Raw genomic sequence first — 25,143 nt, 5'->3', positions numbered from 1 at the left:
AGTAAGGAAGACCTGAGTTCAAATTTGGCCTCAAACACTTACTAGCTGTGTGACCTTGGGTGAATCATTTAACCCTGTTTGCCTCAGTTTCCTCATCTGCAAAATTAGCTAGAGAAGGAAATGGCAGGTTACTCTAGTATCTTTGCCAAGAAAACTCTAAATGGGGTCACAAAGGGTAGGACAGCACAACTGAGCAATAACAAAAAACAAACGTGTTCATATTGCAATGCCCACTTTTCTCTCCACCCCCCCACCCCATCCCTCTCTACCTCTGTGAGTATATATCTTACCCTACCTTCAAACCTTCACCCATATACTTTCTCCTCCATATTTTCTCTGATTTCCCTAAATAGAAATATTATCTCCATACACTCCTAGCTACTTTTTTACATTATACATTGCTTTCTAGTTATTTGTATACGTGTTTTCCCTTCTTCTAGATTCTACTTCACACAAGGGTAGGAGCTACATATTCTTCTTTATATCCCAAGTGCCTAGCACATGTGGTACTGGCACATTACAATAAGAATAAGCCCAAAACATTAGTGAATCAGTTCTGAATTACTTTTTTAGCTAGCCTTTTTTTAAATGAATGATTTTTTATTACATAAAACTTAAAAGTGTTTGCACAAACAAAACCAAGGCAACTAAAATTACAGGATAACTTAGAAAACTTAGAAAAAAATCTTTGTAGCAAGTTTCTCTGATGATCTCATTTCTTTCTTTTTAAAATATTTTTATTAAATACTAAAACTTAAATACACAATAAGAAAACAAAAAAAGAAACATAAACTTCAAATATTGAAACTTAAATACAAAATAAGAAATGAAAAAAGACTTTGAATGTGCACAGCAGAATGTAAGAGAGGATTCAAAATTTACAGCAATAAATTTCCATTTCAAGAAAGCCTATATATAGTAAATACTACTCATTGTGTTGAGAGCTGTCCATCTTTTCTTTGCTTCCTTCTGCGTTTTTTTTGTTCTCTGCTGTGCACTTTTTACTTGGTTCTTTCCCTCTCTTATCCCCCCCCACCCCTTCAGGCTACAATTAAGTGTGGAGATACACACATACATATATACATATACATACATATACACACACATACACACATATATACATACATACATACACAGACATACACAAATGAAAAACACAAAGGTATAAAAATATATTTACACACACATACATATACCCATACCTACACATACATATACTTAGATATCTATAATCATACTCATATATGGACAAATGAATTTCTATACATTTATGTAAGACCGTAATATACTTATTTGTCCTCTGTTTCTCTGAGGGTGGCTAATCTCTTCCCTCATAAGTCCAAGTCCTTCCATATTTTTCCAAGTCCGCCAACTTGTCATTTCCTATACCATAGCAATGTTCCAACCTTACACTGTCAAGTTATTTTAAACAGTTGAAAATGACATTGTTGAATATGGCTGACGGTGTAGTTTCCCTATTATTCTATTTTGATTAAATCTATTTTAGCCTCTAAACCCAAACAACTCTCGCATTTTTGTTGCCGTGGAGTATCCTCCCGTAATCTCCTCTACAAATGGGCTCTGTGGCCTAGCGGGCCCTACCACCGAGCCAGGTCACCCGTGATCGTCCGCCGCAGCCCGCTGCCTGACAGGGGCTGCTCGGGAGCCGCCACTAAGGTTTACATCATCATGAGAAGAACAAGCAACATGGCAGCAATCCCGTCCAGCGGTTCACTTGTAGCAACCCATGACTACTACCGAAGGCGTCTGGGTTCCACTTCCAGCAACAGCTCCTGTGGAAGTGCTGACTACTCTGGGGAAGTGATCCCCCACCATCCTGGTCTTCCCAAATCAGACCCAGGCCACTAGTGGGCAAGCTTCTTCTTCGGGAAGTCGAGTCATCCGTTCATGACAACTGTATTGGAATCCCCAGAGCACTCAGGAACTTTCCAGGTTGCTCATGGCACGATCACCTGTGACCTGGCTCAGGAGGCCATGAGGAAGCGGCATGTCAGCGAGCCCAGCAAGACCAACACTGGGCCTTCTGCATGAGCAGCAGCACCCTCCTTGATGCTCCCTCGCTTCTGAAGTGTGCTAGGCATCAGAGCCCATTTCCCCCTCCTCTCCCCCCCTTCGCTCTCCCACCTATTCCCTTAGAATATATAGGCTGCTTAAGTGTAGAAGTAGTTGTGTTGTGTGTGTGGTTTTTTTTTTAAAAAGGAAAACAAAAGCAAAACACCAAAAAAACGAGTAAAAGAAGCCACACTGTTATTATTTATTTTTTTGGTTTTTTTTAACTATCTGAATCACCTATGTGCTTTTCAGCAGCCTCAGTAACTTGTTTACTTTGTACTCAACAGAAACTAATAAACTTTGAGCAGCCTTTAAAAAAAAATCTATTTTAGCCTCAACTTTGTCCAAGATCATGATTACTACCACCCCTGCACCCTTTTCCCTAACAAATTCTACTCCTTATCTTTATTTTAGATTTGTATCTCTTATTTCCTATCACTCCTGATTCCTCTACTTTACTTCTACTAGCTACCTTGCCATCCGATTACTTAAACTCCCCCTCCCCACCAAGGATCCCTCCTCTATCCTCCCATTCCCATTATTTTAAACATCCTTCTATGCCCCCCCCTTTGTCCTATTCCCTCACCTTCCCCTCTAAAGATCCCTACCTTATCCTTTCCCCCTCCCTATCCTTAGTGTTTTATTTCTTTCTGAATTTGGAAGATTTTATAGCCTTCTAGATATATATGTAATATTCCCTGTTGAACCCATTCCAGATCCAAGTGGGTTTCTAGAACTACCAGCACTCCTCTCCCATGTAGTTCTTCTGTGTCAGTTCTTTCACCTCATTTGTATAAGGTAATTGCTCTTTTTAGCTGTTCCTGAATAGTTTTTTAAAAATCATATCATACTCTGGTCTTTTACTGTCCTTCTTAAACAATCACTTGGGATAGTTCTTGTTTTAGGAGAACTAAATAATTAGAGGTTGGTTGAATGTCTTCATTGAATAAATATTTTGTTTCTTTGTATGGGATATTTGGTTGTTAATGTAGCATTCTTTTGAGCATAATTGGATCAAAAATAATCTTAAAAGTCCTTAGTGGGCATATTTTCTCATTCTGAATTTTCTCAATATCACTTGTGTATATATTTGTATCTAAATGGTAAGGTGACATTTACGTGATCTATTCATCTTTCTATAAAAGTTTATTCTACTCTCAGTTATTATAAAAACCTGTCACTGATGCAAAATATTTTAAATTTTATTTACAAAAAAATGATTCCATCTTCATTGCTCTTTATACTTCACATTTTATTTATTAGGCTCTTTGACATTTAACAGCCTCTTATATTTATATAGCACTTTAAATTTTCCCAAGCTTTTCACTTCATTTGATTCTCACAATAGCACTGTATAGTAGATAGAGGCACATATAATTATGTCTGTTTTATAGATAAGAGGTGGGCTAAGGCCAAACTAATAATAAAAGGGCCATAATTAGACACTAGATCTCTAGATTCTTAGGTCACTGTTCTTTATACAATGTCACACCACCTCATTAAAACTTAAATGAATGGAATATGATGTGAAAGACCGGCAAAGTCTGTCTGAAAAGATTCTACCAAAATTCAACTTTGCTTATGCTTTTGTGGATTAACATTAGAAAATCATCCTTTTGAGCAGATCTTCATTGAATCATCTGATGCTTATAGGAAATTCATCGGATGCTGAATGTAGTGAGCAGAAGCAGGAGAACATCGTAGACAGTAACAGTCACATTGTGCGATGACTAACTTTGATACACTTATCTCTTCTTAGCAATTCAAGGATCTAAGACAACTCCAAAAGACTCATGATGGAAAATGCTGTCCATATCCAGAAAAAGAACTATGGAGTCTGAATGAAGATCAAAGCATATTATTTGTTCTCTCTCTCTTTTTTGTTTGTTTCTTCTTTCTCGTGGTTTCTCCCATTGGTTCTAATTCTTCTTTACAACATGACTAATATGCAAATAGGTTTAATATGAAAAAAATCAGAGAGCTGAGATCTTACATTTTATCTGTTTTCTTTTTATCTTAATCTATTTTCACGCATGTTATAATTCAGGTGTTATAGCAAGAATTCTATCACTCACTTTACAAAGTACAATATGGCTGCTTCTAACTCCATTTCATGATAAATATCTATAATGAAAGTCTTATTTATTTATATACTATAATAAAATAATCATTCTCAAAAAAACTATTTAAAACACAAATAAAAAAGCAAGGTTTGCAGAAGATCCATCTTTCCTTGATGTTATAGAAGTGAAAAGAAAACAGGTTGAACTTTTCATTAATTTTAATTCATACACTGCAAAAAACCTGAAAAACTGAAAACATATATTGAAAATCATTTTACCAAAAAAAGATGCAAAAGTGTACATGCAATATTATGAAATGAATAGTAGGTAAAGTATGTGTACTAGTTATCATGTACTTTACAGTAAATACTAAAACATAGAAAAGCATCATGCAATGGAAGACAGAGATCTGGTCTTTGGAGTCAGGAAGACCTGGATTAAAGGAATGAATGGCTCTGTGACTAGAGGCAAATCATTTAACCTTCCAGTGCCCTCAAGCAACCAGGACAGCAAGTCAAAGGAAGGCATTCACTAATTTGCCCTGGTAGTTTTCATGCTTGGAGTTCCCCACAAGAGTGAAATAATAGATCCAAAGCTTCCCCCTCTGCCTTCATCTTTCCAGTCTTCTTACTCCTTATACTTCTCATCCCATTTACTCTGTGGGCCAGTGACACTGGCCTCCTTGCTCTTCTTTGACACACCATCTCCTGACTTGGCATTTTCATTGGCTGTCTCCCATGCCTAGAATGTTCTGCCTCCTCATCTCTATATCCTGGCTTCCTTTAATCACAGGGAAAATTTCCTCTTCAACAGTGTTATGTTAATGGGAATGGGAAAATCTTTCCCATCCATTAATAGGCCTACATGACCTGCTTTGAGACAGAATCACATGGAAGTCTGAGTCACATATGCCTAGGTCACATGGAGCCTGTGCTGGGAGGAGCTTGTTGAACAGGTGGAACAGGAAAGGGTAGAGCAGGAAGTGTGAGTGTGGTGGAGCTGGGAGAGAGAGAGGAGGCAGAGAGAGCAGAGCAGCTAGCTGGGTGAGAGAGGGGCATTTTGCCTAAGGGAACTTGTTTTGGGGGAGGTTTGATGGAGGGAAGGCTTGGGGATGGCGGTGCCCCTTGCATTGGTAATGTGTGTAGACCTCTTTATTACTATGATGGATTTGGCTTCCTGGTGTTTGAATAAATGTCTTGGTTTCATCTTCGATGAAGAGAGTCTGTTATATTTTGTGGTTTGAATGTGGAAATATGTTAGCATATTCATAGCAGCTGCTATTAGTATTGCATTGGCAATACAAATGGGAAACCTTCCTGATTCCAATTAACTTTAGTGCTGTCTCTCTGTTGATTATTTCCAATTTATCCTGTATATAAGTTGTTTATACATATGTATTTATATGTTTTCTCCCCCATTAGACTTGAAGACAAAGATTCTTTTATTTTTCTTTGAATTCTTAGTGCTTAGTATAGTCCTGGTACGTAGTAGGCACTTACATATTTATTGACTTATTGACACACACATGTGGATGGTTCAAATTAGGATATTAAGTAATGTTTTCTAAATCTAATCTTACTAAAAATGAGTCCCTTTGAATGCTAATTCATAAGCTGAAATGGAAAATGTTGTTTTTCTTTATTAGCCCATGCTTAGCTCAATGCTCATTAAATTTTTTTCTTTTTTTTTTTTCAGGGAGGAAGGCAGGGCAATTGGCATTAAGTGACTTACTTGCCCAAGGTCACCCAGCTAGTAAGTGTGTCAAGTGTCTGAGGCCGGATTTGAACTCAGGTCCTCCTGACCCCAGGGCCGGTGCTCTACTCACTGTGCCACCTACCTACCTCAACTTTATTTTTCAAATAAAATACTTTGATGGCTACAAAGTACCTGTTCATTGCATCCTTGATAGGCAAAACAAATAAGAGAAGCTAATGGAAACAATTAAAATCCTCCTTATTGCCTTTATCTTTAGTTATCTAATGTATGGATATAGCTATAGAGATAAAGATATAGGAAAATAAGAAAATACAAATCTGACAGTCACTTTTTTTTCTTTTGCAGTGTCCTTCCCTCCCTCTATCCCCCTTAACTATTGGGGATGAAAAGGCTATTGTATATCTTTAAAACCTTTGCATATCTAGCTCTTCAAATGATGCAAATATAGTTAAGACAAGCTGTAATAGCAAAGTTAATAATAATATACACCATTCTTGCTCTTCCATAGCACCCAAGAATCAAAACTTCGCATTCCAAGCTTCTGTTTATCCCCATCAATGAGCACGGGTAAAGTCTCAACCTGTCTCTGCTGGTGTGTTGGAAGCAAGACAAAGCAAGTTAAGCAGCAGAGAGGGGAGTCCATTCACAGCCAATTTTTCAGAACCTTAGCCTGGCAATTAGGGCTGAGCCCATTCAGGGCTTTTAGAAATCAACACACAAATTCAGAACTCAATCTGCCCACAGGAGGGGAAGCAAAGAGGAGCCCTCTGCAGCTGGTAAGCACAATGACCTTTTACAGCCCTCACAATAAGTAGTTGTGAGAGCTAGGTCAGGCTATGAGAACACCTGCTTTGCTCTCCTCATTTTCTGGTCAAAGACCCTAAGCCAGGTCTCCATTGACTTGTCAAATGAGGAACACTTAGGAAAATAAAAACTCACACAAAACCTCTTCTCTTAATACTTCCTTCCTGAATCCTAATTTTATCATTGCTTTAACTGTGCACTTTCCCATGAGAATCACAGGATGCTGGCAAATAATTGACAATCATCTGTAGAGCACTGATGAACACAGGCACATGCCCCCATAAAGGCATCAAGGAGATAGCTCCCGGGAGCAGAAAAGAGTGGAATCAACTTTGGCCTAAGAGGCAGTTCAATCACCTAAGGCCCAACTCAGTTTAAATCTGCCCATGTGTATATTTGAAGACTGTTCTAGTCTTGCTTGGGCTCTCTGATCGTTTTCATGTAGATTATTTAAGGATATTAACATTCCAGGCTCAACACTTGTTCTTACTTCAAAACATAGTTGGAATTGATCTGAAAGGTTATGAGAGCATGTGTTCCATTAAAGTTAAGCATTGTCTGCATACATTGGCATTCAAAGAAGTAACAAAGATTCCAGAAACTCAATAGGGTGCAATGCAAGAGAAATCCCTTAAGTTTGAAACCACCAAAACAAAAGGCTACCTTGTATATGATGCAAAATTGATCTTTGTAGTAATAGATAAGGTAGTTGAAATAGTAAAATTTTTTTTTCAGAAACCCTCTCACTCAGGAAAAAGGTATCTCCTAGGCAGGTAATAAAAGAATCTCCTGCTCAACTCTGGGAGTTCTTTAGACAAAAACCTGCATTTATTTCTACCATGAGTGTCTTGACTTGGTGTAATGCTAGGTGGTCAAAGCAGTATAAATAATGGCTGTGATAAAATAATAATGCCTCATACTGATGGATTGTTTTGCAGTTTGTGAAGTACTCTTCCATTTATTTCACTGGTGTCATGAGAACCCTTCAGATTGGCAGGGCAGATACGCTTATCCTAATAAGAAAAAACCTCAGAGACGTATAAACTTGGTGTCACAACCCTTGAAACTGAATCTTGGCTCTCTTAATTACTACCTATGTGGCATGGGATCATAGAACTAGAGATGAAAGGAGTCCTATGTAGTAGTCAGAAGTCATTCTCTTCCTGACTCAGGCTTTGTGACCTTGAGTATGTTACTTAGCTTCTCTAGGCCTTAGTAATATCATATGTAATCATTCAATCAATAAATCAACCAATTGACAAAGGATCTAAGGCTGGAAGAAGCCTCAGGAGATATCTAGTCCAATATTCAGTGACACAGGTAGTAAACTTGAGAGGCTGAATCTGAATTCAGGTCTTGTGATTCTAAAGTCAATGTGTTTTCCAGTTCAGCAGTGGTGTCAAATACAAGTGGAAACAGAGGCCAAAAATCCATATGTATGGATCCCAGAAGGGCCACCTAGTGACTTAGGAAAACACATATTAACATTATCTTTGTTTTGTTGTACTTTCATTTATTTTCTTAAATATTTCACAATTACATTTTAATCAGGAGTGTTTCAAGTTAGGCACCATGTTTGATACCTCTGCAGGACACCATCACTATTATTAGGAATAAGGAAATGTAAATAGGAATAAGGTTTAAATAGAACCTTGTATGTAGTGTTAAAATTTTTTTCAATATATTGAATAGTTTTGCTGATGTTTTAACCCCTTTTTTTTTTAAAGTTATAGGGAATGCTTTCCTTGTAAGGAGTTATAAAGTAGGAGGATTATGGGGATTATATGCAAAAACAAAAGACAGCAATAAAACTCATTTTTAAATAGTAATAAACCTCTTCACATTGATGAAAAAATACATTCCCAAATGCCCTATGTTGAAATTTTAGCATTTGGCAGTTATTCTTAGAGGAAAGAGAAATTATTATAGTTCGGGATATTCTACCAACAATAAAGAAGGAAGAAGCCAAGCTCTTGCAATGAGGGCAAAGTCCTGTGCAAACAATTTGCACTTAATAAACCTTTGTAGAACTGAACTGAATAAGTGTAGACACACAGATCATCATTCCTCCCCCAGGACCTTTACAAGAAATACCAAGCTGGGGACCAGATTGAGTTTTCCCTATTATATCAAATGCAATGAATGAGGTCTATTGAGCTTTCTCTTTACTTAGAGAGAGCAGGAATCAACAAAGATTTAATATACTTGGCACTAATTTGTACTTTGCATTTGAAAGTCATATTGAAAGAAAAAGCTTGTTGATTGAATGTCACCACAGGGTATAGTATCAAAGTTAGAAAATATCCAAGTAGACCTCCCTTGAATTGAAAAACTTATGCTAATGGATGTAAAGGGGGCTATTAGTGTAAATGCAATTAAGTTTTACATGTAGAGTGTTAAAGAAGGGTGGAGACAGAGTATGGGGCTTTACAAGAGGCCACCATCATTACCATATACTTATCTACTATTGGGAACGGTTGTGCATAGCTCTGCAAATGATTGAAGTGGCAAGGATGAGTTGCTCTTGTATGCTTGTTTATCAGTCATCAGCTACATCTAAGTGAGTTGGAGTTAAATCCCGACTCTCATTTAAGCCATGTTTCAAAGATATTTTACCTAGTCATTCTGGCATTATAAGATTCAGTTGAATAGTTAGTTAGGTAGGTAAACCTCATCATTGAAAGAGAGTTGGGGAGAAGGACCTAGAAAGAGAAGATAGAGAGAAAATGATTGAGTGAGGGAAGGAGACAGCAATAGAGAGAAAATGATTGAGTGAGGGAAGGAGACAGCAATGATTTAAGCAAGGCTGTAACAAAATTGTAAAGTAGATTAAGTTTGCACTAATACCCTTTTTGTGTTTCCCCTACTTAGTTGCTACATCAATAGGGAGGTCTGCTCTCCTTGGCCCAATACCTTCCCGTTATTACCCAGTTGCTTAGGAGACGTGTAATGTACCCCTACCTAGGCCTGCCTTTGTCAAGTTGCTTTCAGATCACACAATGATTGTCCCTAACATATTGTAATATATTCATTTCATCTTTCCATGCAAGCCAGACAAAGCCTTCCAAGGTAACAGGCTCCTTAATCAAAGAGGCAGCTATGATTTTGGGAGAAACCATAGTGATCTCTTAGCAGGACAATAGCTAGATGTGATTTCTGGAGACAAGGTTGAAATTTTTGTTGCTTAATTCATCAGAATAATTCAATGAGTAGAAATTTCAAATCAGGCAGAAGGGGAACCTGGCACCATGAAATATGAATAAGAAAGACTGTCTTGGAAAGGTAGGATCTTCCAGAAGTGTCCAATTTGTAAATCTTCTGTTTATGGTCACTCTTGGAGAATCCCAGAGCTTTGTAGCAAATTCCCAAAGTAGAGATAGTATTTCAAAATGTTTAGTGACTACACTTTTACACAAAATAAATTTTTCTTCTTTGATTATTCTGCTTCATGTTCTTGCTCACGATATAAAAGCCTTTCCAGTATTATAGCTATCATCACTGGGAACAGTTTTTATAACTATATGTGATGTCACCACATTACCCTTTTTTAATTAACTATATTCACATCACAGGCAATGATTAATTATAAATTCCAAGTACAGCTGGAGATGCTGAGGGTCATCAAATTCGTCTACAAAGATGTGCAGCCCTGAAATGAGAGCTCTCAAGTCTAAAGGTATTTAAGCAGCTCAAGGACTGATATTTTCAAACTCAACATTTAAAAACAAAATAAAATAGGGGAACTATAACATCAGTAAAAATAACATTAAACTGTGTTTAAAACCACATTTTGTAATTCAGTAGCCATAAAACAAAACATAAAGGATAAATGTGTATTTTCCCCCCCTCTATTTCAGCTACAATACCTTGATAGCCAAGTACAAAAGTCAAGAACCAGAGGGGGAAAACAACTAACTATTCTCATTTGAAGGTGCCAATCAAAATGAACAAAGCTTAATTTCTTTAACATTAAAGTCAATCACTAATAGTATTCACCAGTGTTAAGGTTAAGATGGTTGTAGTAGTTTCATACTTAATTTCTCACATTTATGCTCAAATGCATTTAATATGAAAAAAGTTGAGAAACATATAAGGTAGCTAAAAAAAAAAGCCATGGAAAGATCATAATAGGCATACGCTTTCCACATAGAAACCAAAATCAATTTATTTTTCCCCACAAAAACATGACAGAATAATATAGTTCTAATTCTTCCTTTAAATAAGAGTAAATTTGTAAGAACAGCATAGATTCTGGAATTTATTTATTTCTACATATATTATTAATTTTCTTCCGAGAGTTTAGAGCATTCCTAGCTTATGAATAGGAGTTTTGTTACTATGTGGCTGAATTTAATATTTTACTATATGACAAACCAGTTCCTTTGGGAATAAAACAAATTCAAAATCAAATTTTATTAGCATTGGACATTTTGGATATTGTCCATTTCTGCTATTTTTTTCTAAAAGAAGTGTTCACTTAGAATGATGGGGCCTAACATTGGTCCTGTTGTATAAAATGATGAACCTAATTTATTTTCCTTGCTAAATAAACTATGACTTAACATCTTATTTACCCTCTACTATCCTTATTTTAAGATCTCAAGTCTGTCTTTAAACTCTTCCAATAATTTTTGCAGAGGTTTGGGAATCCTCTGTATATTTATTTTTTATTTTGTTCCAACTCCAAAAAGGAGTCCGTATAGAATCTAATTCTGCATATTTTTCTGTTTGTTTTTCTCCTCTAGGAATGTTTGTTAAGTAGTCTAAATTTTTTCCATCTTATTTGATATTTTATTTTTTCCCAATTGAATATAAAAACAATTTTAACATTTTTTTTTCAAATTTTGAGTTCCAAATTCTCTACCTCCCTCTTTTCCTCCTCCCCATCTAGAAGCTGAGCAATTTTACATATGTTATACATGTGTAGTTATGCAAAACACATTTCCATGTGAATCATTCTGTGAAAGAAAACACAGACAAAAACCCCAATAAAAATAAAGTAAAGTAAAAGTATCTTTGATCTGCATTCAGGCTCTACCAGTTCTTTCTCTGGAGATGGAGAGCACCTTTCACCATAAATCCTACAGAATTTTCTTGGATCTTCGTATTGCTGAGAATGGCTAAGTTATTCATAGTAGATCATCGTACAATTACTATGTACAATGTTCTCCTGGTTCTGCTCACTTCACTTTGCATTTCATGCAAATCTTTGCATGTTTTTCTGAGAGCCTGTTGCTCTCAGTTGCTCATCATTTCTTAAAGTACAATAGAGTAGTCTGTCACAATCATATAAAATAACTTGTTCAGCCATTTGACAACTGATGGAAATCCTCTGAATTTCCAGTTCTTTGCCACTATTAAAAAAGATGCTATAAATATTTTTGTACACATAGGTCCTTTTCCTATTTTTTAAAAAAATCTCTTTGGGATACAGATGTAGTAGTGTTATTGCTTGGGCAAAGGGTATGCATGGCTTTATAGCCCTTTGGGCATAGTTCAAATTGCTTTCAAGAATGCTTGAATCAGTAGTTGAATATTTTAAATGATTACATGCGAACTTCACATTTTCAACATTCTAGCTCTTTACCATTATTCCTATTACTATGCTTCAACAATATTTATGTGGATTACAAGAAAGCTTAACACTGTAGGAATACAGAAGTCCAATCTAACAAGCACTTATCAATCTACATACAGGGATAGGGAGCCTGAGGCCTTGAGGCCACATGTGGCCTTCTAGATCCTCAAGTGGGGCCTTTTGATTAAATCCGAATTTTACAGAACAAATCCTTTTAATAAAAGAATTTTGCATACTACACGAAGCACTAAGCTAGGAACTAGGGATATAAAGACAAAATAGAAAACAGTCCCTGCCCTCAAGGATTTTACTGGGAGGTAGTAGAAAATATACAGAGGTAAGTTGTAATGTCAAGCAAAGTGGGACTTTTCACTGTTTTTTCTTTTGGAGTGCTTCTCAGCACTAAGGCAATCAAGTGCCTTTGATTGAGCCTTGCCTTTTATTGAATTTGTACAATTCAAATAAAATCAACAGAGCTAATGAATTGTGTTATAATATTTATACTGCTGTGATACATCACATCTACAATGTCACAAGGATACAATACCATGATTGAGGAAAAAGAGTAGTCTATTTAGAAGGTCCAGATAATATTTTCTGAGTCTATTTTAAATGGTACTTCCCTTTTCCTTTTGCTTGAGATAGTCTTAATTATACATTTTGAATTTAATTTTATTTTCAGTTCCAAATTCTCTCCCTACCACCTCCTACTTCCTACACACTGAGAAACCAAGAAAAACAAAACCTGTTATAAATATGTATAGTCCATCAATAATAATTGTGTTAAGACAAAAAGTAAGGTTTTCCCATATAACTGAAAGGAATAGTATATAAATATGCCCATTGGGCACAGCAATCATAAATAATAAGCCTAACACATTATATTTATAGAGTACTTTACAGTTTAAAAAGCATTTTAAATACATTCTTGATTTTTTTTTCTTGAAATGCACGCACTGAAGTAGGAACCCGGTGGTACCATACCCATTATGGACAACAAGAAACCGAGGTTCACAAAATTTAACCTAATTGCCCAAGGTCATAGTTGTAGTGAATGGCACTAGAGCCTGAGTCTTTTGAGTACTGGCCCTATGTTTTGTATTGCATTATTTTTCTTTTAATTAAGTTTTTCCTATTGAGTGAGTATTAGTGAAAAGGAGACATACAAATGTGTTTTGAAAGAATTAAACAGCTTACTACAAATGAGTCTGTCACTTTTGACAATCAGCTATCCACAGGTGTGCAACTTCATTCATGCTTTAGAGAGATATTCATTGTTAAATTTTAAGTCAATTTGGCAGTCAATTCCTTGGACAGATTTCTCTAATAATCTCTTGCTGAGATTCACATACTCAAGTAAGTATAAAACCTTGAGCAATAATGTGCAACATAATTTTAAGCTTACTCAGCTCCCTCACTACTGAGCAAACAGATGTTTGAAAAGGCTGGTACATTACCACATTCTTGACAAAAACAAATCAGTCAAAAATCATCTGCATTGGCAGCTGACACCAGTCCCTGGGTTTTTAAACTCTAAGCTACTACCATCACCTGTTTAAAAGAAGATCAGACCCAGGCATGTGCTGGGAAAAAGAGCCAGGATTATGTATACATTATACTTACAAATAGGAGTTATAAGGTGTTAATCTGCCATCATTTCAAATGCAAAGTAAGTGAGTATCTCTTTTATTGCCTATGGTGGCCTAAAGTAGGCCCTAGTGTAAAAATAACCCTCTTTCAGAAAACTATCCCTGCATGTATAGATGATAAGTGTAAAGACATCCTTTTAAATTTTTTTTTGTTTCCTTTTTAAAAATCTCAATGTAAAGTACTAGCCTAACATATTTAAAATATTTATGTCAGAACAAATCACATTGTGGAAAAGTGTTGTTTTTCATCGTCTCCAGACTGAAGAGTGTACTTGTCTTCAGGCTGTACTAGAGTTTCTAGAAAAATCTATTTTTTTAAAGTACACATATAGATCTGCTTTAAAATGTACTTTTCAAAAACATTTTCCTAAATATAAAATGTTATTAGAAATATGTTAAAACAAGCAAACACACTTCTTGGAAAGTATCCATTTACTACTGACTTTAGGCCCCTGCCATCTAATGCCACATCTGTGTGTTTAACTCAATTGTCTCATGATTTGGTGAATATTCTGCTCTGTTTAAAGATGATTAAATATTAGAATATGATTATATTAGAATGTGTCAGATAGAATTATATGGTTGAAAATAATCTAGGACTATCATCCCCAAATTACACAGGTGAAGAAAATGAGGGTTGAAAGAATAAATGATTTACCTTTGCTCACTTATTCCAGTGGTGGCAGAGTTTGCATGTATCCTAGCTCCCAGCCTCCTGTTTTCCCACTATGCCATAATGCCCGTTTGTTCTGAATATCATTATGCCACATCCATGGAAAATATTTATCTCAATACTGTTTATCTACCTTCCATTAGCTTCAAATCTCTTACAATGGCCATAAACCAAAAATTCAATAAATGGGGTACAAAGATTGGAATCCAAGGAAAAGTGAAGACGTCTACAATAAGTTATTTTTCAAGACCACTAGTGTCCTCATTTTATTTCTCCACTCAAAAACTTCAGTTCTCCATTCATGAATTCCCAAATAAATACAAATCTGTTAGTTTGTCATGTAAGGCCTTCCACAATTTGGTACCAACCAACTGTACAACCAAGTTTTACCCTACTCTCCGCCATGTACTCTGTATTCTCATTCTACCTCCTGTCTCCTACCTCCTTCCACCTTTGTGCTTTTGAGGGTACTGTTTCCTATGTTGGATTGGAACTTCACCATCTCTTCCTACTTCTTCAGGTCCCAGGTCAAGTGGAACCTCTTTGTAGAACCCTTCCTAGACACTTACAATTAGGTGATCCCCCTCCTCCTTGAATCTCTCAGGCACCTCTCCCTGAACTCCTTTATGGACTTAATAATTTTCTAAAATATATGATTGATTTTTATGTACACTATATCCTCCCTATCAGATTACAACTTCATTTTTGAAAAGGGCTTAAGACATTTTTCATTTTTTATCTCCAGTGCCTTGATCATAGGAAATGCTAACAATTGTTTTGTTGAAAAGACAACTATAACCCCATGAACATGAAGAATCTACAATGTCACTTGCATAAGAAGACACATATTTTTCCTGTGCATGGTACTCAAGAGAAAGAAGGTGATATAAATTTTTGGCAAGTTAATGATAAATATTCCTAAATATACCCACTTCTTTCTGGTAGCTTTTTAAAATATTCTGATAAGATTTATATTTAAATTTGCTATCCAAGACATCATCCGTATTTGATGACATTAAAGTTGTATGAATTATGATGTTATTCTGGCAATGTAAGTTGTCATGCTTTTAGCATAACCGAAAATGTCTACAGACATACAAAGATTTGTATATATTGAATAACAGAATAATTGTATAATAATATATAATATAATATTGTATACCATAGTATAACATTGTATAATAATAATAAAATAATTGTATGTATGGAATAATAGAATTATAAAGAACATCTAGCTAATTTTATAGGAATCTGTATATATTTATAGGATTTGTATATATTGAATAATAGTAAAACTATATAATAATATGATATAATTATAATTATATAATAGAATATTGTGTATATAATAATAAAATATTACATACTAATAGAATAATTTTATATATGGAATAATAAGAATTATAAAGAACATCTAGATAATTTTATAGGAATCACATTAACATAATTCCTATAATAACTTTTAAAACAACCTAAAGCATATGCATATATTCTAACTAATTATCTATTACTCTTAATAGATTAATATATTTTTAAATTTGAAGTATAATAAATCAACTAATATGGAAAATTTGGGCATATACAATAATGATCGTAGTACAAAAATTTGCAGGCTATATAATAAAGGGCCTTATTTTTAAAATATTTATAAATTAAAATAGGCTTGAATAAACTTGTATAAAAATACAGAAAATTCCCAAATTTAGTATATTTGTATTTCCATAATTCAACATATAAAAGACAAGCCCCTCCTCATCTGAAGAACTTCATTTAGATGTCCCCCAAAAACAAGAGGAAAGAAAAAAAACCTCAGAAAATCACAAAATGTGAGTTGTAAGAGACTTCAAAGGCCATCTAATTTATCATGTATCTAAACACAAATCTTTCCTATATCATCCCCCAAAATTGGTCCTTCCAATTCCACTTGAAGAATCTTAAAAATTTCCACTTGAAAATGTACAGTGAGTAGAAATCTCCTATTTCCCAAGGTGGTTATTTAACATTTATGCCATGCTAATTTTTTCCCCTTACATTTAGGGGAAATCCACTTCAAAATATCACCCACTTCTAGTTGTGGTGTCCAGGACCAAACATCATCATAATTGTGATGATAATATGTAGCATTTACGTAGCACTTTTAAGGTTTTAAAAAGCTCTGTAATATGTTAACTCATTTGATCCTCAAAACAACCCTGTGAGATAGGTACTATCATTATTCTTATTTTAGAGATGATGAAACTGAAGTAGAGAGAGTTTAAAGGACCTGTCCTGTGTCACACAGTTAGTAATTGTCTGAGGCAGGGTTTGAACTCAGGTATTTTTTTGCTTCCAAAAACAGCACTCTTACCTTCTGCACTACCCAGCTGCAGAACAAAGTTATTTCCTCTTTCATGTGACAGCCTTTTCACATACTTAGAGACATTTACCATGTTTCTCCTGGCTCTGAGGTATTCTAGGCATTTATATGATTCAGATCTTGCATAAAATATGGTTCTGCAATATTCACTGAAGATTATTTTGAGGGAAACTTATTTGCCTATTGATGCATACAAGACCAATAAATCATATTTGGCACAGAATACATATATTGACTGATCATGCATAGGTTTTTTTAATTAAAATCACTACTGAAAGAAACACGGCTTTATATTATATAGAAACCTGTTAAAGCAAGATTTTTTAAAAGGGAGCATTTATTGTTTAAGATAATCTGAATTTAAATGCAAAATCATTTAAGGAATCTACTTTAAGAGCTTAATATTTATGGGTTTCCTATAGATATTCAAGAACATACTCCACAGGGGAGTGATTATAATGTATTATCTTTTATTAGCTTGAACGACAACACTTACATTTTATTATGAAACCAAATATATGTAAATTAAAATTCATGAGCACAAGAATGGAGTTATTACTTTGTTCAATAGTTACAGTATGTCAAGGTCATGCCAGTTTGTCCAGAATAACACATTTTCTTGTTCCTAGTCTTTTCCCCCCATATCTCTGTAAAACTAACAACAACAACAACAACTACTACTACTACTATTACTACTACTACTTACTACTACTACTACTACTACTACTACTACTACTACTACCACCACCACCACCACTGCTGCTGCTGCAGCTGCTACTATTGCTACTACTGCTCCTCTACTACTACTATTATAGCTGCTGCTGCTGCTAGCTAACATTTATACAGCAGTTATTATGTGCCAGGCACTGTGCCAACAATAATCATCTCATTTGATCCTCACAATAACCCTGGGAGGCATGTGCTATTATTATCCCCATTTTATAGATGAAGAACCTGAGGCAAAAACAATTGAGTTACTTCCCTAGAGTCAAACAGCTAGTAAGTGTCTGAGGTTGGATTTGAATTCAGGTCTTCCTGATTCCATGACCTCTGTCCACTGTGGCAATATTATAGAATGTAATGCAAAAGAGATTTGCTTGGTAACTCACATTCTCTCTCTCTCTCTCTCTCTCTCTCTCTCTCTCTCTTTTTCTCTCTGTCTCTGCACATGCACATGCATGTGTATGTGCATGTCAGCTCCTTGAAGACAGGGACTATTTGTTGTTTATTTCAGTTTTGTCTTTGTGTTGCCACCTTGTACAGTTTCTTACATATAGTACACTGACCACTGATTTTCATGACAAAAAAGAAATAGTGAGATAGCGAAACAGAGAGACAGAGATAGAGGCATAGACAGAAAGACTCACACATAGAAAATGATATGATAATGTAAGAGAGGGATCATCAAATGAATGTTTTTTTCCCCTTCATTAAGTGGCAGAGAAAATGTGAATGAAAATTAACAGTGTCTAAGAAAAGGTAAAAAAAAAAAATGACGTTTTCCAAACAGTACAACAGTGATCATTAAACAAACAATAACTTTCCCATCCATTTTTCTGTTGGTATCATGGTTATAGATTGGATTCTATGGTGCCTTAATTTTGCCAAAAAGGAGATCAATTTTAGGGGTGAAATGAATTAATCATGATGAAATATTTTAGTTCACTTTTATGGAAAGCATTGAGGATTCTCTCTGGACAAGTTATGGCTTTGTTGGAATGGGTAACATGCAAAAGAAATTAATTGTCTCAGGTCTTTACATTGTTTCTTTGAATGCTGAGTTTAAGAGTTTTTCTAAGTAGTGTAAAGCAAATACATTTAACCTTTTAGCTGCACTTTGAGTAATGTATAACCTCCAAGAGAAAAGTCACTTCAAAGTTTCTATCCCAAAATTCATAGGAGGGAAGAGGTAAACACATTTACTACCAGAATCATTTCCCTCCCAGTCACTGTCTTGGATACATACAAAACTGAACAGATCAGCTCAGATAAAAAAAAAAACACATTTTGTAATCAAGAGTGTACCGAGTTACCCCTGTAGATCTCCATGGCTGGAGCAAAATAAAATAGTAAAGCATTTTGGAACTGATAAATATAGGTCAACAAGTTAGCAATAGCCTGGTGATGTGTTGGCAGCCTGTGAGATTGATGTGTCAGAAAAATGTGATTTTTTTCATCCGTGTCCCAAATAAAGCAATGGAAACCTTCATTTAGCTTTTAGCAACTGAACTATATTGACAGAAAGTCCTTTAAGTGGAACCCCAAGTATTAAATGAAAGATTTTTAATCTAATACAATGTATCAATGTATGTCTGTCTTGAGACAAAATCAACATCTGGGGAAACAGTAGACTTTGCTTAAGGAGGAAAAAAACTTCCCCCTACTTCTTCCTGAACTCACCAACTATTTTCCAAGTTGACATAGCCAGAAATGACTTTAAGCCACTTTGATAATTGGCTTTCATAGTATGGGTCCATGTGCATGAGTGGGTTGTATTTTTACAAGTTTGATGTGAATATTGAATCATAAAATGTGAAATTACTTTAAAATATTCAGTATAAAACAAATATGAATCACGACATATGTAGCACTCTCACTTCATTCTTGAATTGCTGTGCTAAATAGACAAGAAATGAGAAAAGGATGGCTAGGTTTTGGCTGTTAAGAGAGGTTATGAAGAAGTCAAGGGGATAGAGGAGACAGTGATTTGGCTACAGGGTTATTTTCAAGTACAAAGAAGCAGGATAATGTTGCTAGGGGTTCCATGGGTGTTTCCCCAAGCCACTGGACAGAAAGTCCTTCCTTTTGGGCACCTACCTCTACTGCTGATCTGGTAAGACAGAATAGCCAAACTTCTGGGTCCAGAGCTGATGAGTCAATGTCTGAAACCAGATGCCTAATATCTTCCCTTGAAGAGCAGATGGAGACATTTGAGCCATATTGGATCATGAATTCCTTCAACTGATTTGATCATGATCTCCCTGGAGGTCATGAATAACACTAGAGAATACTGGCTTGCTTCATTTGACAGTGGCTAACAAGAAGGCTAAGTCTTGGCATTTCAACCATATCTGCACCTTTCTGGGTTCTCTGTCTATAAACATACTATTCATGTGTTTAGGGTTCCTTGAAAGATAACTAGTGGGGAGGAGGGCAAAGTTTTCCAAATGATCTGAAGCCATGATTCTGGCTGAATTGGATTCCCTCCCTCCCACTCTCCACTCCCAGGCACACCGCCCTGCTCTGCTCCCACCTGGATTAACAAGGTAGACAGCTGTTTGTTATAAACAGTGAAGACTTGAGGAGCTCTGAAAACCATAGAGAGAGCACACTTCAATGTTTGGTGGGTGGAGATCACAGTAATCAGGGTGAAGGAATGTGGAAGTGCCAATACCTAGTCCTTCATCCTTGAAGAGGATAAGGTAAGGAGGGAAAATGTGTTCCAGCAGACTAGATGTCAACTTAACAATAATGGTAGGCAAGTCTACATAATTTTAACAATACTTTTCATGTCTTGTGGGGTAAGTCTTAATAGATCAAAGAAAATATCTTGCAAAAGACAGCATAACCAGGAACAAAGAATAGTAGCATTTTTTTTCCATTTTTAAAAAGTCCTACAGCTCTTACAGTTTTAGGAGTTATAAGCATAGGGTCCATTAAGAAGTTTATGATCTAGTAAACTCTGGCCAACAATGACATGCACATATATACTACAAAATGGTTCACAATGAAAATCAAATTATGCTGTAGCTAGTCTAAAAAGTCTGATTGTGGGGATTGAGATGAATTTAAAGAAGGGGATGGCATAGACTTGACTAGCAGTTCCTTACTGAATATTTAAAAGAACATCATTTTTTAGAGGCCAATTTGGGACAGAAGCAGCAGGGTGGTAGTGGTGGAAATTTAAAATAAAAAGACACATATGATGAAATTCGCAAGGGATTTCCCCTCAGTCCAGTGAATTAATAAGCATTTATTAAGTTGTCTTTAGATACCAGACAGGTGTTAAATGGTAGGGATACAAAGAAAGGTAAAAATGTACCTGCCCTCAAGGAGTTCACGTTCTAATGGGGAAATAAGCACAAAATGTAAATAGGTACATGTAAGATACATGCAAAGTATCTATAAACCTGGGGGACTAGGAGGATAGCAGTGCCCTGGAGAGTAACAGGAAAGTCAAGACATAGGTACGTAGGGTGGGGTGGAGTGGAGTGGGGACAATGCATTTTGGTTCAAACGTGTGGAGTGTGAGATGTCTGAAGGACATCCACTGTTAGATGACCAAAAGGCAACTGTGGCTACAGGCCTGGAGCTCAGGAAGGAGACAAGGGACAGAAGACACATCTGCGAATCACCTGCTTCGTGACAATAATTGAACCCGTGGGAACTGATGATATTACCAAGTGAGATAGTATATAGGAAAGCGAGAAGAAGGTCCAGGACAGACATAGTGGGCATGACACGGATGAAGATCCAGCAAAGGAGACTGACAAAGAGCACTCATATACAGAGGAGGAAAACCAAGAGAGAGTCTGTATTACAAAATCCTAGAAAGGAGAGAATATCCATTAGGAAAGTTGATCATATTCAGCATGCAGGTCAGTAAGGATCAGTATTGAGAATTGGCCAAGAGATTTCACAATTAAAAGATCATTTGTGCTTCGGAAAAGATAATTTCAGTTGAATTATGAGATTAGAAGTCAGACTACAAAAGGTTTAGAAGAATAGAAAGTTAAACAGAAGGTACCTATTGTAGACAGTTTTTTCAAGGAGTTTTGCCATAGAAGGAGGGAAAAAATAAAATAATAGCTATGAATGATGGTCAGAACAAGTGATTTTTTTTAAAAAGCAGCTACATTTATTTATAGGCAGCAAGAAAAAAATCAGAAGATGGGGTAGTTTGGAGACTACAGAGAGAGTTGGGATAATGGTGGCAGCATTCTTCTGGAGAAGATGGGAGGAGATAGGTTCAAGGGTGCTTGTGGAGGGCTTGGCCCTGGGCAAGACAAGTTACCTCTTCATCCAATAAAAGAGTGAAGGAGGACAGAATTGGAGCAGATAGTTGGGGGGAACCTGAATAATGTGAACTGAGGAAAAGAGAAGGAATTCTCTGTGAATGGCCTCAATTTTTTTCAATCATACACAAGGTTAGGACCTCAGTATGGATCCTGGTGGTGGTGCTGCCACGGGGAATTTGAGGAGAGATTAGATTAGTCTCTGTAGCTAACAAACAGGGTTTAACTCAGAGCAGTAGCTAGCAAAGCATTCTGTACAAATGATTAAAAGCTAAATGGAAATATGATAACTATCTGAATTGAAGTGATAATTAGACTAAAAGAACATAAGACAACAACATCTCACTTTCTCCATATCTAAAATGAGGCAGTTTAGAATTGTTGATCTCTAAAGTTTTCCTCAAACATTCATGCTCTGTCATGATAAATAATATTCTATAAGGCCTCAGACATATTCCTAGGATACATCTGCTCTTGATGACAGTAGAAGGAGCAATGAGAGCCAAAGTTTATGCAGGAACTATCTCAGATATAGGAGGTTTACCATAAGTGGTTGAGCAACAAAAGTCAGAGAACATTTAAGTAAAGAGGATTAGCTATATTGAATAGAGTGAAGTCAAAATGCACAAAATCATACAGGAAAACCCAGTCACCAGCAGACCATTAGTATTCTTGCAAGAGAAGTTTTTTAAAAGCAACTTATGAAATATGATTCTCAAAGGATCAAGCAAGGCATCAGTTTTAGACACAACAATAGCCCCAAAAGACATACAAAGAAAGGTTACTGTCCTCCAATTTTTAGTTATTCCATTCTCATAGTCAACCACAAGCAGCATAAAAGGCTTCTGGACAATGATTGCAACATTGTTTGCTTGGAATTGCAGTTCAATATTCTCATTCTCTTGTCTAAAAATCAGTACAGTATTTGTTGGAGAATTTGTAATTTATCCACAAGAGAACGGCATCATTACCTCAGATAAGATTTTCCTGTTATTTTGTGTTGTAATTTTAAATAATAATGGCATTCAATGAAAGGAATTCAATAAAATATCAAGATAGACAGTTGAATAGTAGCTTCACAAAGTTCTCTAAATGCTTTTTCATCTGGAAAGTAAATTTCAGGTATTTATAGGTATAGAAATTTAGTTCTATAAGAGCTTCGATTTGTAGTTTAAAAAAAAAGTATGCAATGCAAAAATATACCTGATATGAACAAACAGTAGTATGTCAATATGTGTGTATAGAAACACACATTTGTGTATGTGCCCTTAGAATATTTATATATGGAAGTATCTATAGCTATATAGGGTGTACCAACAGTCTTAATGGGGTTTTAAGCTACTGAAGCTTAAAATTTAAAGTCTTTATTTAGTATTGAAGCTTAACCTATTAACGACTAAAATTGCACTCTTTCGAGACAACCTAGATATTCACTTATACGTATGTGAATATGTATGTATATATGTGTGTGTGTATGTATATATATACATATACATACATACATACATATATATATATATGTATTATCCTAGTCTATGAGAGGTGTCTTAGACACTGAAACACGAGCTAAATTGCCCTAGAGTCACATAAACTGTATCCTTCAAAACTAAGACTTGAAGCCACTTCTAACTTAGACATCAGTTTTCTCTACTATGCTGCACTGCCTCTCATCCATATAGATACAAATGCTTCTGCATCTACCCTGCTTCCCAGTCATTAGTTCTAAACCTTGGCATCTACACACTGACCTTATGCCACAAAATTTTCCCAGTGGGAAAAAGAACATTATTTTCTAGGTCTAGAAAAAGAATTATTTTCTTTTTGCTTTTTTTCAGTCATTTTCAGCTATTTCCAAATCTTTATGACCCAATTTAAGATTTTCTTTGCAAAATACTGGAGTGGTCTGCCATTTCTTCTCTACCTCATTTTACAGATGAGGAAACAGAGGCAGATGGAATTAAGTGACTTACCCAAAGTCATAATCTAGTGTCTGAGGCCAGATTTGAACTCAGGAAAATGAGTCTTCCCAACTTCAGGCCTGGCAGTCTATCCAGTGTGCCACCTAGCTGACCCTTCTCCCCTTCCCCCTCTTTTATTCTATTTTTATTTTACCTATTATTTGTCATTAACCATAGAAATATTTTTCAATATCTTAAAACAGAAACCAGAGATTAAAGTTTTTCTTTGCTCTCAACTTACCCTATTAAAATCAGTCTATATTTACTGACTTATCCAATACCAATACCATGATTCATTAAAACCATGCTTGTTCATACAATGATCGGTATATAGGAGAGGTAGGATGGCCTGCTGGAATAGAGTATTTGATTCTGAAACTGATGTTTTTTCAAATGTACTTATGTGGCCCTAATCTTTTTATTGAGTTTCAGTATCACTGGAAACTAGATGGTATAGTAGATAGAGAAGGAAATGGCAAACCACTCCAGTACTCTGCCAAGAAAACCACAAATGGGGTCATGAACAGTCGACATGAATGAAATACGACTTAACGACAACAAAAAAATCACTTCTCCAATTGCCTACAAGATATCCGAAAGTGAATGTCTTGTAAATGTCTTATATTTAACATGCCTAAAATTGGAAAGATCTTGCTTTTTTAAACACTTACTAACCACTTACTAATAGGCCAGACACTACGCCAAATGACTAGAAAGGCAAAAGCCTGCCTTCAAGAAGGTGAAGATCTAATGGGGACAGACACCATAAAAAGAATCTGAGAGGCATGTTGAAGTCCTACAGCCAGGTAGCAATGATGAAAAAGCTGCCCTGCAACCCCTCCTTAAGTGCAGGATCTGGGAGAGTACCATCATCCTACATGGTTCACAACCTAATCTCACCCCACCCTACTCCCATTATCCAATTTCTTGCCAAGACCTGTCAATTTTACTTTCACAAGTTATTTATACGTCCTATAATTATATTCCCTTCTCTCTAGTCTAGGCCTTCATCACCTATCACCTGGACTATTGTAGTAGCTTATTAGTTGACCTGTTTGCCATTTGTCTTCCTCACCCATCCATCCGCCATTCTGTCACCAAAGTCATTTTCCAAAAGGATAGGTCTGAACACATCCTGCAACTCAGTCAATAAACTCCAGATGTTCCCTGTCACTTATAGGATCAAATACAGAATCCTCTGCTCTACATTCAAAGCCCCTTAATCCCTGAACATACACCAAACTCCACCCTGAACCTT

General features: G+C 35.8%; 1 pseudogene; it reads left to right on the top strand.

Moving 5' to 3' along the window:
- Nucleotides 1–1,665: 1,665 nt before the first annotated feature.
- LOC118852597 lies at nt 1,666–2,098 on the top strand (annotated as a pseudogene).
- Nucleotides 2,099–25,143: the final 23,045 nt, after the last annotated feature.

Source organism: Trichosurus vulpecula, chromosome 1, assembly GCF_011100635.1.
Source record: "Trichosurus vulpecula isolate mTriVul1 chromosome 1, mTriVul1.pri, whole genome shotgun sequence".
Taxonomy (NCBI): Eukaryota; Metazoa; Chordata; class Mammalia; order Diprotodontia; family Phalangeridae; genus Trichosurus; species Trichosurus vulpecula.
The sequence above is the reverse complement of the archived record's forward strand: the minus strand, read 5'-3'. Positions and strand labels throughout refer to the sequence as shown.